We start from the raw sequence: 15,085 nt of genomic DNA on the forward strand, positions 1-15,085 counted from the left end.
AGAATACAACAAGGTCAGTCTCTTGAAGGTCCTCTGCTTTCCCATATGTTGTCTTGTAAGTCCTTTTCTTCTCGCCTGCACTATTATTTTGCTGTATCCTTCCAGTACAGGCAGCTGAAATCCTGCAAGAATATCCAGTGTTGACCATTCTAAGGAGTTGATCCAAAACCACAAGAGGTGGTAGAAAAATTGCTCCTTTTGACTTCAGTGGCTGTTTGGATAATCACGGTCTTATCGCAATTATATGGTTATATGTTATGTATACTATATTATAAACTACACAGAAAGTAGAAAGCTATATGGTCTCACAGCACAGGCTAGTTTTGATGTCAAATTACATCCCTTAATCTGATAGGAGGAGAAAACTTTTAAAAATAGGTGAAATACAAAGATTCATATGTTGTACCTTGTATATAAATCCTGCTGCTTTACCTTTTTCAAAATTCCATCTAATCTTTTGGTTTTGTGAATGGCATCAGTGAAGTTAGGATCTAGGAACAGACCTAAAGTCCACTAAAGCTACTGAGTACTCCACAGCTTTCTGTATGCTTTGCATTCAGAGTGCAGCAGCTGTACGAAGCTTACATCTCAAAGCTGACTCTATAGCAACAAATTAAACCCAGTGCATCAGAGAAGATCGAGAGCACATGGCAGCTTAAAGCCATTTTGTATAAAATAAATTTAGGATAGAGGATCAGATAGGCTTGGTCTCTGCAAGGAGATAGGATTAACCCTCTTGGAGGCAATCTAGTTACTAGCACGGTCTCTTTCATAAATAATTCCCTTTTTGCTGCAGTAATCATGCTGGAACAGGACAGCAGAACGGGAGGCTGAAAGCTTGACTATCCCAAGATCTCAGGTCTAATGCACTCCTGCTGAGCATCACAGGCCTCTAAGAGAGAGGTAAATCAAGCAGAGAGCATTCAAGCAGTAGTGTCTACTGCAGAGCTCAGAAAAATAAACTAAAACATAAATTGCATCTTAGACCCTGCACTTGCACTTCCATTCACAGGCTTAGCTTTTCACACAGAGCCACACTGACATCATGCATTGATCCTGCAGCAGGATCCACACAAGCATGAAGTTCCATGCAACATTAATTACCCCATGCTCTTTAGAAGCATTACTTTTTCCCGATAGATTGTAGCACCCACAATAATTTCCCAGGGGATACACCAAAAAGACAAATTTCTCAGTACAATGCTGTCAAAAAAAATTTCCTATGTAAAAAAATAACTATGTGAAACAAAATGTACTCATGTAAGAACCATATAATCATAACATCTCTAAGCATACCATTCTACGCGTTGCATGCCTAATCACTTTGCACAAATTCATGTACCTGTCTGTAACATACAAGAGAGAGAAAGGGATCTTGATTCTTTTTATGATACAGATAAAATCATTCTCCGAAACCAATTTTTTTGTTAAAAATATGAGAACAATACAAAGGCTCCAAATGCATTAAAAAGTAACAGCATAAAAAAAGCTATGGGTATTTACTGGTGATGCAATTAGGCTACAAGCAGATCACAGTTTAAGTGTCACAAATTACAATGCTCTGACATGTAACAAACACTAGCAAGAAATGACATGGTTTTCAATCTTCTCATCTTGGACAAAGCTGAAAACTTTTCCAACATAGAGAAATAAAACAATAATCAATTACACATTAAACAGTGAGATCTTCTGGTAGGCAAGTATAAACGAACATCCAAGGTCTGACAATCAGGGAGGCTATAAACTTGCAGATACTGTTGGAGGTTACTAAAGATCAGCACATCTTTAACTATGGCCATGAATACCAATGAGGCAGTTTAAAATCAGTGTCATTACTTCATACTGAAAACATAGTTAGACACCAGGGGAAAGTAAAGCAAACAATAGTGACAAAAGTTCTGCTCTTTTTGAGGTTAGAAAAGTAAGATGATGAATTTGGCTTGCTTCACAAGCAAGCCAAAAACCTGTTTCCTTAGCCATTTGATTGCTAATCCTTTCTGTTTGGTTTCATACAGTAAAATTTAACATTAAAGACTTTGCTAGAATCTTTGAAAAGCTTGTTTTTTCATTTCTTTCAAATTCAGCAGTGTAATGCAAAAGGTAAAAGCCACTTTATAAAATTGAGCTTCTGTCTCTGCATAAAATGTGCTTAATATAAAAAAAATCAAAGTAGCACTTGTTGTCTTGAGAATATATATAACAAAATGAATTTATATACTTAAAAAGCTTACAAAATTCAAGTGAGACTTCAAAACAAAGCAATAACAATTACTCCATTAATAACATGCTCTTAATGAAAATATTTTTTTTTGAAAGTCAGCTTTTTTCCTAAGACTTAACCTCTTTCTTTCTTCCCCCCCACCAAAGGAAGGCAAGAGTAAAACTATTCCTGCTATTTAATATTGCAAAGAGTGAGAGTGCATAAATGCATGCACATACATGCTGCTGAACACAAGCAGAACTGTGCAACTATGAGTCAAAGGATCCCATACTGCTAAATAAGTTTTGCATTTACTTCAAGAAAATCCTGGGGAGCAGGGAGCTTTTACTGCTAATCCTTGCAGCCATGGTACTATGCTGTCATGGTATGCTGCACATGGCCACAGGCACATTTAGATGCTTTATGATTTCTATATGACCATAAGTGCCTATAACTCATATCAATCTGGACTGAAGTAATTTATCAGAAACTGCACTGACACTCCGGTTACTTGCATCATTTTGACATCTGATAGTCTTTGTGACACTCATAAACCCATCATGCAACATCATGAGAATACATTTGATGAACAGTATCTCTTGGTGTCAAGGACACCAAGAAACATGTTAATCTCCTTGTCAGTGAGCCCTCATTCAAGACAGGTCTTTTTCATAACAGATATGGTCCTATCTCTTACAGTATATCAACTATATAGTAATATCAGCTATACAGAAATCATGTCAAGCAAAAGAGTAAATTACAGAAAGGGTTGTCAAACAATATATTAAAGTTGCTTTGACTGCTCAGAGGTAGAGTAGCATAGTTCTTTTGAAGCGATACTGGAAATACTCAGTTCAAAATACATTCAAAATCGTTCCAAAAGGGATTCACTCTCAGCTGGTAGCTGAGCTAGCATTAAACTACCCCCAGCAAAGCTGCAACAGTTTATTCCCAAGAAGAATCTGACACAAGTGTTTGAGTCAGGATATTGAGAAGCAAAGTTTGCAATAACCCAAAGCAGCAGCAATGTGGGATGTTTCACATGCTCTTCCAGTGCAGCTAGAGTAGGACAACCTTCATTTCTGGACTGGTTTCTTAAATCTCCATATTTTTTTTTTCTTTTGCATTATTATCTTCTGTTGTTTGTAAATCCCATACTTTTGGCATGGTTTAATTAGCCTGGTTTCCATCAGGAAATCAGGTTTCCAGGATCAATTTGTCTGTGTGTCTGTCTGTAGTGAACTTTTAACATCAGTATAAATTCAATCTGACAGAGACTCAAATTCTCAAAGACAAAGAGGTTTCTATGTATTTTCTGAAACTAGAGTGACGGAACTCCAAAGTTCAAAGTTTTCCACTACCAGATTTTGATTCTGTTAAGGCCAAAACAGATTCTGGGTCAAATGAGGCAAGCAGCCTGCATGTAGCTGTCAAAATATTCAGCAGAAAAGAAGCTGTAAGGGAAAAGAGGGGAATTTTACCGGATATGCAGTGAGAACAGAAAGTAATTTTATAACTTATTTTTTAAAAGCCTGTGAATGTAAAAGCTCAAGACCATAGGAAACCAAGTTTCATTAGCTCCCCCGCTCAGGAACAACTTAATGTTTTCCTTTTATTGTCAAAGAAAGCCTGACTACTTATAACCCAGAGACTTGATAGTATTTTCTGCAGCCACAGAAGTTAACATACGTTTGTGAACAAGGCAAATGCACACAAGTAGCTATATTTAAACTAACATTAACAATGAGATTTTTAAGTTTTTACTGTCATCCACAATAAATGGAACTGTTACCAGAATCAGTGGGAATTTAGCAACCCTGCTGGTCTGGCCATCTCTGCCCAATGCTTGGTAAAATGGCTTTGTAGCCTATACATCTAAAAGGAATTAAAAAAAGGGGGGGAGGGGACTCTATATGAATGAACTAGTCCAATGTAAAGAAATGGAGGCTAGTTAACAGCTCCTATCTTATTTTACCTACACTGCAACTGAAGGCAGGTCTACACTGAGAAGAGTCCTGGGGACTGTCGTGAAAAATGCACTGAGCAGGAATGTCTTTGCATTAGTCCCATCTGCATCCCTGTGCCACTCTTCATTCTATTTCAAATAGTAATTTCCACATGGAATGGACTTCTGCATCCAGCAGGGTAACCGTCATCCTTAGTTTCACTGCTGGGACTTAGGCATTGTGGCTGTGGGAAGGAACTGCTACTCTCAAACCTATGATCTGACTAAAGAATCCTCAGAATTTCTCTCCCGTCATTCACTAACTCTCACACTAACTAGAATAATTTTCAAACTGTTTTGAGCTTCTGCAAGCAAAATAGGTCTCCAAGCAGTACTGGTGGTTGTCATCAACCTATGAGCATATGTTGATATGGAATTGGTTTCCTGGGGAATTCAGTTTAGCCACCTGACCATACGGCTTTGACAAGCTTTTAGCACCCAGGCAGCAGCTAGTCCTCCCAGAAACTATAAGAAAGGAAGATAAAAAGTTAGTTTCTTCCTCAAGGTGATCTTCTAAGATCAGCTTTATATAATGCAGCACCTCATCCAAGTTCAGGAAACCTGTGCTGCTTTGGAATCACGAAATCAGGCACCGGGGAGTAACAGCAGTGCCAAACTTCAAAATCTTTCCTCCCTGTCTTGGCTAGTCAGCAACTGTCTATATAGTGCAAAGGACTGGACTGCAGGCCTAGATGTGACAGGGATGGGCTGCAGCTATCAAGAAAACGTTGTCAACACAAGTAACAAATGGTTATTGATGGCTTCTGCAGGTATCCAAATTGCATTAAGGTAACTAACTGAAATGCCTCCTTATTCTTTACCTCTGATATAAGGCTTCTTAGGTCCTAGGCTAAAAAGAGTCCTTGCCATTATGGCTTAGTGGTATCTGAATAATAACAGGGAGTGATTTAGAAAGGTTTGTAAATCTAAAGCTTACACCATTTGTCTTTTCTAAAAAAGAAAAAGGGGGATTGATTCATTGCCCATTACTCCAGATTTTAATAGCATTATGCTTTTATTGTGTATAAGCTGCACTTGAACTTGAGAAACTTTCCTTCTTCCCATTGGCTCATAGGGAGAAGCTGCATAATTATTGCCTGAGCAGCTGCAGGTTAAGAGCAAAGCATGCATTTGAGAGACTTATCTCATGAGTAAGCCAGAGGCTCCTACACAAATTCAGCCTTATGTTCAAACTGCCTATACCACATCTGTAAGTGTCCTGGGGACCAGGAGGCAAAGATTTAGAGACAGTCAGAGAGCTCTGAGAAGGCAGACACCAGATGCATGTAGGCAAGAAGCAGACCCATTTTATACCTACTTTGAGGATAATGATTACTGGTTTAACCTCAAAATTAAAATCCTACCAGATTTTCTCTTAGCTTAGCTTCACAGAAATTATTTCAAGAGTTTGGGTTTGGATTGCTCTTAAAAATGTCTTAAACAACAAGGATCATTTCAGTTGTGTGAGCACTGTATCATCCTGGCTTTGTAGAAGTGGCTATGGCACTAGACACTTCAGAACTGGGCTCTCAGCAGAGGGCCGCTGCATCTACACTACCATTGACTTTGTCACCTCCTTCAAACAGCCTGTTGACCCAGGAGCAGGACCACACAGATCCACATGTCCCACTACAAGAGCAGAGATACTGACAAAAGTAGGGTTCCTATGTAACTGATAAGTTAAAGCTAGTAAAAACCTCATCCAATTTTTCACAGAAGGAACAAACTACCTTTCACTGCATGTGCTCCTATTGTTCGGTTTATGAAATATTACCTTATGGAAATGTTTAGAGAATGTATACTAAAAGAGCAAACAAAATTATTCTTTACAGAAGGGCAAATGCAGAGATATGCAATAACAACTGACAGTGCAAAAAAGAAAATAAAAACAAGAAGGGAGGGACATTGTAGTATTAGTCTGCTGGTATTTTTATTATTTGTTCACATAGCAATCAGGATTAGAGAGTAGCCTGTAATAATTTGTGTTACCTTTGGGGATTGCTGAAGACAAGAACCAGGCTCCCCTGCTGAAGTGCTGGAGATATTTAAGGGCACTTAAGTCTGCACGCTGTTGGAGGAGGATGAGAAGTGCTGAGGGAGCATGTTTTTCCAGTAACGCTATATTTCCTTTCCTGGACTTTGTAAGTTATATTTGTGTCCTTAATATTACCAGATCTTGGTTAGCAGCTCCCTGATCACAGAGAATCTCTCTAACACCTGGGCTGCCTCTGTATTCTACTCTGTCCCTGCTGCAGGAAACACGCTCTTCTGCCTGCTACCAGTCTTGGTGAGAGAATGCCTATGGTTTTTCCTCATGCTCTTCTCTTCTTTCCCCCTAAATTTGCCAGGTATTGTTGGGCTGAGAAAGCCCACAGCATCTAATTGCTCAATACAGACCCTGTGGAAGGAGAATGAAGAAGTATCACAGAATCATAGAATTGGTAAGGTTGGAAGGGACCTCTGAAGATCATCTAGTCCAACCCTCAAATGAGTGGCCCATACGGGGATCAAACCCGCGACCTTGGCATTATTAGCACCATGCTCTAACCAACTGAGCTAAACCTGTTTGAAGTAGTTGGTCTTCATTCAGCTCTCACAACCTGAAAAAACAGACATGCTCTCATTTTGGGAGGCCAGCCTCATCACCTCTTCCCTGTTCTAAAAAGCTATAAGAAGGCCAAGTTATTTTCCATCTTGCTCCTTCCCAATTTGCCTTCACATGTTGGTACAACAAAGCTTCCTGTTTCTCCAAGAACTCCTGCAGTAAGTAGCTGGCTACTGCTGATTACCAGTCTGGGAATTTTGGTTTATGGATTGCAATACTGAGATAGAGCATAGCCAAAATGGGAGGCTTTAAATAATAACTAGAGATGCACCTCTACAAGCAGTCCAGGAGAATCCAAGGGCAAGACTTTGGGCCCAGGTGAACACTGGGATGGCTGATTATACACAGGGAACAGCTGTTCATCAAGGAGCGGTTAGTTAATTGTATTTGGTTCTCTGCAATCAGGCCTAATATTGACAGTTGCATCACTGACTCCTGTGATCAGGAAACACAGATGGTGCCCATTTAAAAAAGTTAGAGAGCCCAGCTAGATATACATTACGTTTTGCATGAATGGGAGGCCACACACTGCTGTTCTAAAACAAGCCATAAGGTGGCACTGCTTTGAAACATTACCTCAGTCTATTTTCCCTAACTTGCTATTTTCTATGCTCTACAAACAGGGACAGAGTTTCCATTGAAATAAAATGAATAAAATCATCGTACAGAATTACAGTATAGTGAGGCGTAACAGTATTCGAATATATACCATCATACATATCATTTATTCTATACTAAATTTTGTCTGAAAAACAAAATATCTCAGATATTTTTGCTCAAATGCTGTACCTCCTGTTTAAAAATGTATGTTTGTATGCTTAATACACCATTTGTACAACTGACTGTCCTCTGGCACGTAGTATAAGACAAAATACTTGGACAAGCACTTCAAAAGATTCTTTGTTCTTTTTCTGAGCCCTATTGATATACAATATACTGCTAAGAAGTGATTTTCTGTTTCATACCTAAGGTGGAAAAAAAAAAAGAAAAAAAAGTCTGGCACAGAATTTGGGAAGGTAGACTTGCATGAGGGGCAACAGCAAGCAGAAGTCACAGGAAATGCATGGTTGTTATCAAAAAGGGAACTACAGGATTCCCTGCGACTACTGCTGTGCTATTGTGAAACACCCCAGCAGAGCAGGCAACCTTTTGAACAAAGGGAGAGAGGGATTGAGAACCACGTATAAGGAAGGGGATAGTGACAATCTGGCAGAGAACAGTGAATTCTTAACATCTGAACAGTTCACATTTGCCAAATATCTTGTGCACATACAGAGATATGCTAGTCGTGTGTCAGAGTGTACAGTGACAATTACTCATAGCATAGAGAAAAGAAATGGGCCAGAACATAAAAGATCACAAACTGAAGACTCCTCTGCAGGGCTGGCATGCAAGAGCCCAGCAGATCCCAAAGCAGCAAGGCCATGAATGCAGGTCCACTTGATCCACTTGATCTTTTAGTGTCCAGTTGGTCTCCTGCAATCTGAAGAGCTCCTCAGCTTTCAGGCAGCTCTTTACTACACACATGTGCAACTTCCTGAGCATCTGTTATTTTTGAAGTATCTGCCACAGAGTACGGTTTGCCAACCTCTGGCTACCACATACTGTGCAGATGAAGACATTAAGGACAAACAGTGTAACTACCTGAGCCTAGACTTAGACATTTTCTTTCCTGTAAGAACATCATAGACACTTACTTTAGATCTAGCATTACACCCCCGTGGTGACCTTTCTCAAGTATCCTTTTAGCCAATGACTTAGAGCATCCATGGCTCTACTCAAAAGCCAGTGACACCATGGACAGCCACAGATCTCTTTTCAGGGCAGTAATGCAGTAGTGTCAACCACAAACTGACTTCAGGAGCATGCAACTGCCAATGAATCGACCCAGGCTGCATTTCAATGGAAAAGCATGCAATACCAATGCCCTAGAGGACACACATGCATATACAAAGTCTGGCAGAATGCAAAGCAGTGAAATAAGACAGCTGCAGAGTCACCAAAACAGTTCCCCCATATAAACACTAGTTTGTCTTAACTTATTAGAGTTTCAAACACAAAAATATGCTAATTCACACTAAGAACAGTGTTCTGCGAACAGGTCTCCATTGTGTAGCACCATAATTAATTTTGAACTAATCCCTATTTCGATAAAGTAATCTAAAGCTTACTGGTATTAGAGTTATCTGAAAAACCTTCCATGGATTTAAAAAACAAAAGTCAATGATAGTGCGAGGCAGGAGGATGGCAGGAACTTGTGAACATCAGCATGTAGAATTAATAAGATTCTGTAATCTTGTATCAGTAAAACTCATATTATGCATTTTTGTCTTTTTTTGTCATCTGAGCACCTAAGATCATCTTTATTTCAAATATCACCACAGGAGCAGTAATTAATTCAAATGGAGAAAGATTTACTCTAAAAGAGCAAGCAAAAACATTTCAAAACATTCTGAGCTCCAAATCATGATAAAAAGGATTAACTCTAAAATACAATATTGAGAGAAAATTAAACCCACTACCTAAATCTAACTTTTTTTTTTATTTCAGTCAGCAAATAGTAAATACACTAACAGTGTAGAAATAGTACATTGACCTTCTTTGAGAAATAGGCTATCAGGTTTCTTTTCTGTCCCCAATAATAGCTCAAAGATTGCCAGTGGCAGTGAGAAGCACTTGGACCTACTCAGCTCTTACAGATCTTTTTGAATTGCGTACTAATAACAGCTGCTGAACTGGAACCCAAAGATTAAACACTGTGATACTCTTAAAATACAATACAGAAGTGCTTCAATTATCCAAACCTTGTGTTATCTCAGATGAAGCCTTGATTCTTAATGCTTATTATATTGAATATTCCATTTTTTGAAAGCTTGATTATCAAAATTATTCTTTTTCCCTGGTGGCATATGGATAATTGAGATTTATAAGTTTCATGCAAAACAGGTTTTGTACCTCATTAAATAGATCTATTTGTATTTCCACAGTATAATTCCCTAACATAAGCTGTGTAGTTTATATGCTTATGGCTAGACAGCATGATTCTCCTAACTATAAGGTAAACTGTGCTTTATGTCTGAAATGGCTAGAAACCAGAAAATCAAATGGCAGGGCTCCAGCTTTTGAAGCAGATTGATTTTCTGTGTTCTGAATAGGCATGTAAAATGGCACCATTTGTTACATTATTCAAGATGTTTAGCTGAGCAGCATTTTACTAATGTCCAACTTATGCTGGCACTGATTATTGGTTGTTTTTAGTAAGAGTCAGAGTCCAGAAGGCAAATCATGAACAGCTGCATGAGTTTAAACTAGTATCACAAAATGTAACATAAAGTTACTTAGCCTGGTGTGGCAATGCAAGCTACACACAGTGAGCTCAGCATATGACTTCACATACTCCGTTTTAAACATTAGTGCCGGATTACACAGAACTCCACAGAATGAATTAACTCCCCTGTGTTTATCTCAAATAAAGTGTACATAAATGCCAAGACATCAGACTCATTAATTATTCTTGCTAGTATCTGTCTGGTATTTTTAAAAGAGGAAACAAAAGCACAAGATACACAGATCAAAATCACGGGGAAAGCAGAACACTTTACTAATCAATCATTCCGTCAATTTGATTGGGAGGAGTCCCTGGAAAGTCTAGGGAAGTGCATAACTGCCACAGCTTGTGTTCCCACATAACAGCATATCCCATTGGCAAATAGAAAAATGCCAAAAATATACTATTAATTAAAATTGGGACATTGGTTTCTGCTCTGTTTTCAAGAAGACAGGTTTACAGGTGAGACATGAATCTAATCCTGCTCTTGCTAGTTAAAAGACTTTAAATAAACTGTTTAGTTCATATCTCATTGTCTGAAAAGCATCATACCAGTGAAATGTATCTTGGAGAGACACAGCACACAAAATGATAGTCATGGGGCAACTGTGCAAAAGCCCTCACTCTGAGGGATCCTTCATGAAAGAAGTGGAATTCCACAAAAGATGAAGCAGAGTAAATTGTTGGGTACCTTGTTCAGCTCAGCAACTGCAGAAATATGGAACAGAAGCAAGAGTCAGGAAAGGGGACATGCAGCAGCTGTGAGGGAATCGGGAAAAGCTCAACCAAAGAAACTTTGGAGCAGACAGGCACCATGGCCAAGGTAAGTCAGAAGGCAGAGTCCCAACAGGCAGGCCAAGCAGACCTGAAGGAACACAGCATTGATGGAGGGACTGCAAGAGGAAAGCAGTGTTCTGTAGCATGAAAAGAAGCATTTACAGGAGCCCCTCTTTCAGTGGCTGAAAAAAAATGATATGGTATCATGGAGCAACTCCTGTACTTATGAAGGAAAAAAAAAGATGGCCTTTAGAGCTTCTGAAACTACATTATGCAGGCAAATGAACCTTATCATCCTTTCTGTGAACAAGTCACAGCATCAGGCCTGTAGAGCTCAGAGCACAGAGATTGCAAATGGCATTAGAATCAGCAGGGGTAAAAAGTGAGTTTTATGCCATTTCTACTATCTTTCTGGAATCCTTTCATGGATATTTCATTATGCAGAAACTTAATTTGATAAGAAAGGTAACATAATTATCTGTGTCCTAGTTCTTCACTATACTGAAATATTTGTCTTACATTATTCCCAATGCATCACTGGATTTCCACTATATATAACAATGAATCTTGAATTATGTTTAAAGACCACTGATCAGAACACATTAGCACTGTAAGAGGAATACATTATAGAGTTTTAAAAGTAATAATAATGAAATAGGCTTTCATTCTTATCTTGTCTTTTCTTCTAATTTAAGAAGATCCTCCTGAAAAGTTTTTTTTTTATAAATATAGAATTAGTTTACAGACTTCATCAGAATAATTCAATCAATCGTACTGGTTTCTGCCCTACAGCAGTTAACATACTTTTTTCAAACCATTAGACTAAAAATACATGCTTTCAACTATAAATCTACCTTTACTTAGGCAGTTTCACAAAGTACCAAGCTAGGGACACCTGGCCTTAGCTGAGTTAGAGCACTGGCACAGGTTGCCCAGAGAGGTTGTGGAGTCTCCTTCTCTGGAGATATTCAAGGCCCGCCTGGATGCAACCCTGTCTAATATGCTCTAGGTGACCCTGCTGAGCAGGGAAGTTGGACTGGATGATCTCCAGAGGTCCCTTCCATCCTTACTGATTCTATGATTCTATGAGTTGAGCTCTTTGCAGAACTAAGCCCTACAAAGCAGTAGTTCACAATGCATAGGAGGTGTCAGAGTAGCATAACTCTCTGAGTGAGCTTGCAGACGATATCTCACACGGCATGCTGCCAAGGAGCTGCAAGGAGCAGAGAACAAACACAGATGGGAGGAAATGGATGCAGTGATGAAGGAACTACACCGAGAAAGCTCTGGCTGCTGGAGAAGGACAACAGTTAGCAAGAGCAGAAGGAGCCCTGGACCTACAGAGCCCAGCCAAGGAGGTCACAGCAGAAGAGCCTCTGAAGCTCCCAACAATACCTCTGACCTGTTGTCCATGCCATCCTCCTCCCTTAGCCAGAGTTGCACTAGTGCAGCTCTGCCAGACATCTGTGTCCCTGAGCCACCTCCTTCAGCTGCTTTCTCTACTCCCATATGCTTCCCGGTGGCCTCTCCACACACGCATACTTCTCATATATTCTGGTGGTGCTGGCCTTTTCCTTCTCCTTCCATCCCAGTTTTCAATCTGGGTAGTGGGAAGGAGGAAGCACATGAAAAAAACTCTAAAGTTGCTAAACAAGCTCTAATCTTAAACCCTATTAGGATGAAAAACATTAATAAGCTTCATAATAGGCATAAAAACATGACAGATCCTCCCCGCAGAATCATTCAGTCATTCCAAAGAATACCCATGGAATAGCCACTGTTTTCCCAGGCACTGGTTTAGGAACATTTTCTTATTCGGGAGAGCACTGATGAGGTGCCTACACATCTGTGTGCTTTCAGAACAGAGTGTCTTTGAAAGACAAAGTCTATTGTCTTGAAAATATTCATTTACAACCGCTGTTTTTTTTCCATTGGCTTCTTAGGTGAGCCTTAGGTCACAGAACCTTCTCTCTTGCCCTCTCACCTAACAACAGAGTGATAATAGTTATCTGCATCACTTCACAGCAGTGTCATGAGGATTCATTAACACTTACAAGTACTGTGAAGATGAGAAGCCCTAAACCATAAAGACATTAAGGTACATCAATGCAATAGGCTTTGCATGCACACTTAGCACTGTGGTAAATATCTCTCCCCTTCCACTACCCCATATTAGCATTTCTAAAACATTTCTAAATCTGCCCTGTGCAAGAAATTCGCCTAAGTTGATCCTTGTATACATCTAAGAGACTGAAAAAAGCACTCAGATGAGTGAAGTTAACAATGCAGATCTTCCGCACAGTGAAAATTGGAGAAGATACATGTACTGACAAAATCACTAAAGAAGCAGTGCCACAGCAGAAAATGTGTTTATGAAATCAAAATGGGCTCTAGAAGCAAGTCACAAATTAACAGAGCCTGGGCATTATTTAGCTTGAGAAAAACATTATTTTCTTCTCAATTCATGCAATGCCATACTTCTCTGTGATTTAGTGATTTGTGTCTCACATTCCTAAATTATATTCTGTCTAAATTTAGTTGTCATAGAGAACAGTAAACCCAGTCTGAACACCTGAGCATTTCTTGCAGGCAGGCTATTCTGGAGGTGGTGGTTCAACACACTGGAACCAGCAATTAAAAACTGCCTGTAGCAAGCTTGGCTTTGCTAAGAGTCATGATGACTGTGCTTGGTTCAGCAGACAGCTCTTCTTTCTCCCTGCTTTGCTGCCCTGCATATGAAGACCTAGCCCCACACACTACCTATTTCTGGCCCTCAGGCTGGAAATAGTAGCTATTCGGTTGACCACCCTGTGCAGGTACAGGCAGTCATTTTCTCCTCTGTCCCTTTGGTGTTGCCATTTGACAGTGATCCACATTCTCATTTAAATTCATTAGGGAACCACGCTTAGGAAACTAAAGAAGCTGGCATAGACCCCAACAAACTCAACTGACCAGCTCCTAAGGACTGGCACAATGACATGAGGCCCTGCTATCCTAACTAGACTGGCAAGGTGCAAACTTGAAGTGCTTGACCAACCATGAACATCACAATCTCCTCTGGCTCCACCTGCTGCTTACAGATGAGGCACAAGTGTCCCTTGTAAATGCCAATAACATGTACTATTCTTAAAGAGATGCTGTTAAGGGAGTGCCTTCCATGCCCAGTCTGTCAAAGATCTTGCTTATCCTGTTTACCATTTCCTGAGACAGCAGTTTTAAAAGTGTATCCTGTCCTTAGAGGCCATAGCAAAAGAATGACAGAGCTGATCAATAATTCAAAGTCAAATGGTGCTGAAATATGTTTGGAAGTTCAATGCAGGACAGTACTGCTACAAGCCCACTTGTATGTCAGTGTGACAGTTGTGTTGCAGCTGCATACAGAGAAGGCTCAGTGCAGCTGTGAGCAGGCCTGGTGCTCACAACCATCTCGACACCATGTAGCGGCAGGCAGGCAAGAAAAACAGAAAGAGTGACTTGTGCACTCTTTTCCTTCACTGCTGTATAGCAGGGCTAAGAAGAAGGGAGACTGTGCAGCAGTGAGGATTTCCAAAGCTTTTAGGAACTAGCAAAGAGAACCCTTCTCTTATAAATCTGAATTTGTTTAGTTTGCAAATGGCAAAATTTGACAGTTTGCCACATAAGACTTGCTATAATTTCTCTGATTCTAGGAAGGTATACGCACGCCTTTAACGAAAACATTCTGTCACCACCTGTCAGGAATAAATTCAAGCAAAGAAAACAAGACAATATTGAACCAGAACACAGAATCTTGCAAAACACCAGAGCTGATTCATCCCTTCCCATCCCCTCCACTCTACTTCAGGCACCATGTCAAGAATAGATTTATTTAACCTGCCCAGGGATTTACATTAGATTACTATCCTCTGCTAGTGATTCCAAATTTCTTTATTCTCCCTGCACCTGTCTGTAGGAGACATACTGAATAAAAGTAACTATCTTTTTACTAAATTATTCCAAATTTCTGTTGTCTAGCAGAAGCAGTACTAAAAACAAAAGATTTGACCACTTACCCTCACTCCTAGGACTGGTAATCCATGCTGTTAAGAAATAAATCTGTATTTTTCTCCCAATATGTGTGAATTATAAGAGTATTATGTTCTCCCTAAGAGTATGTACCTACACATTCTTGCTTGCTAAAGATCCAGTCCT

The sequence above is a fragment of the Rhea pennata genome, chromosome 1 (assembly GCF_028389875.1).
Source record: "Rhea pennata isolate bPtePen1 chromosome 1, bPtePen1.pri, whole genome shotgun sequence".
NCBI classification, from domain to species: domain Eukaryota; kingdom Metazoa; phylum Chordata; class Aves; order Rheiformes; family Rheidae; genus Rhea; species Rhea pennata.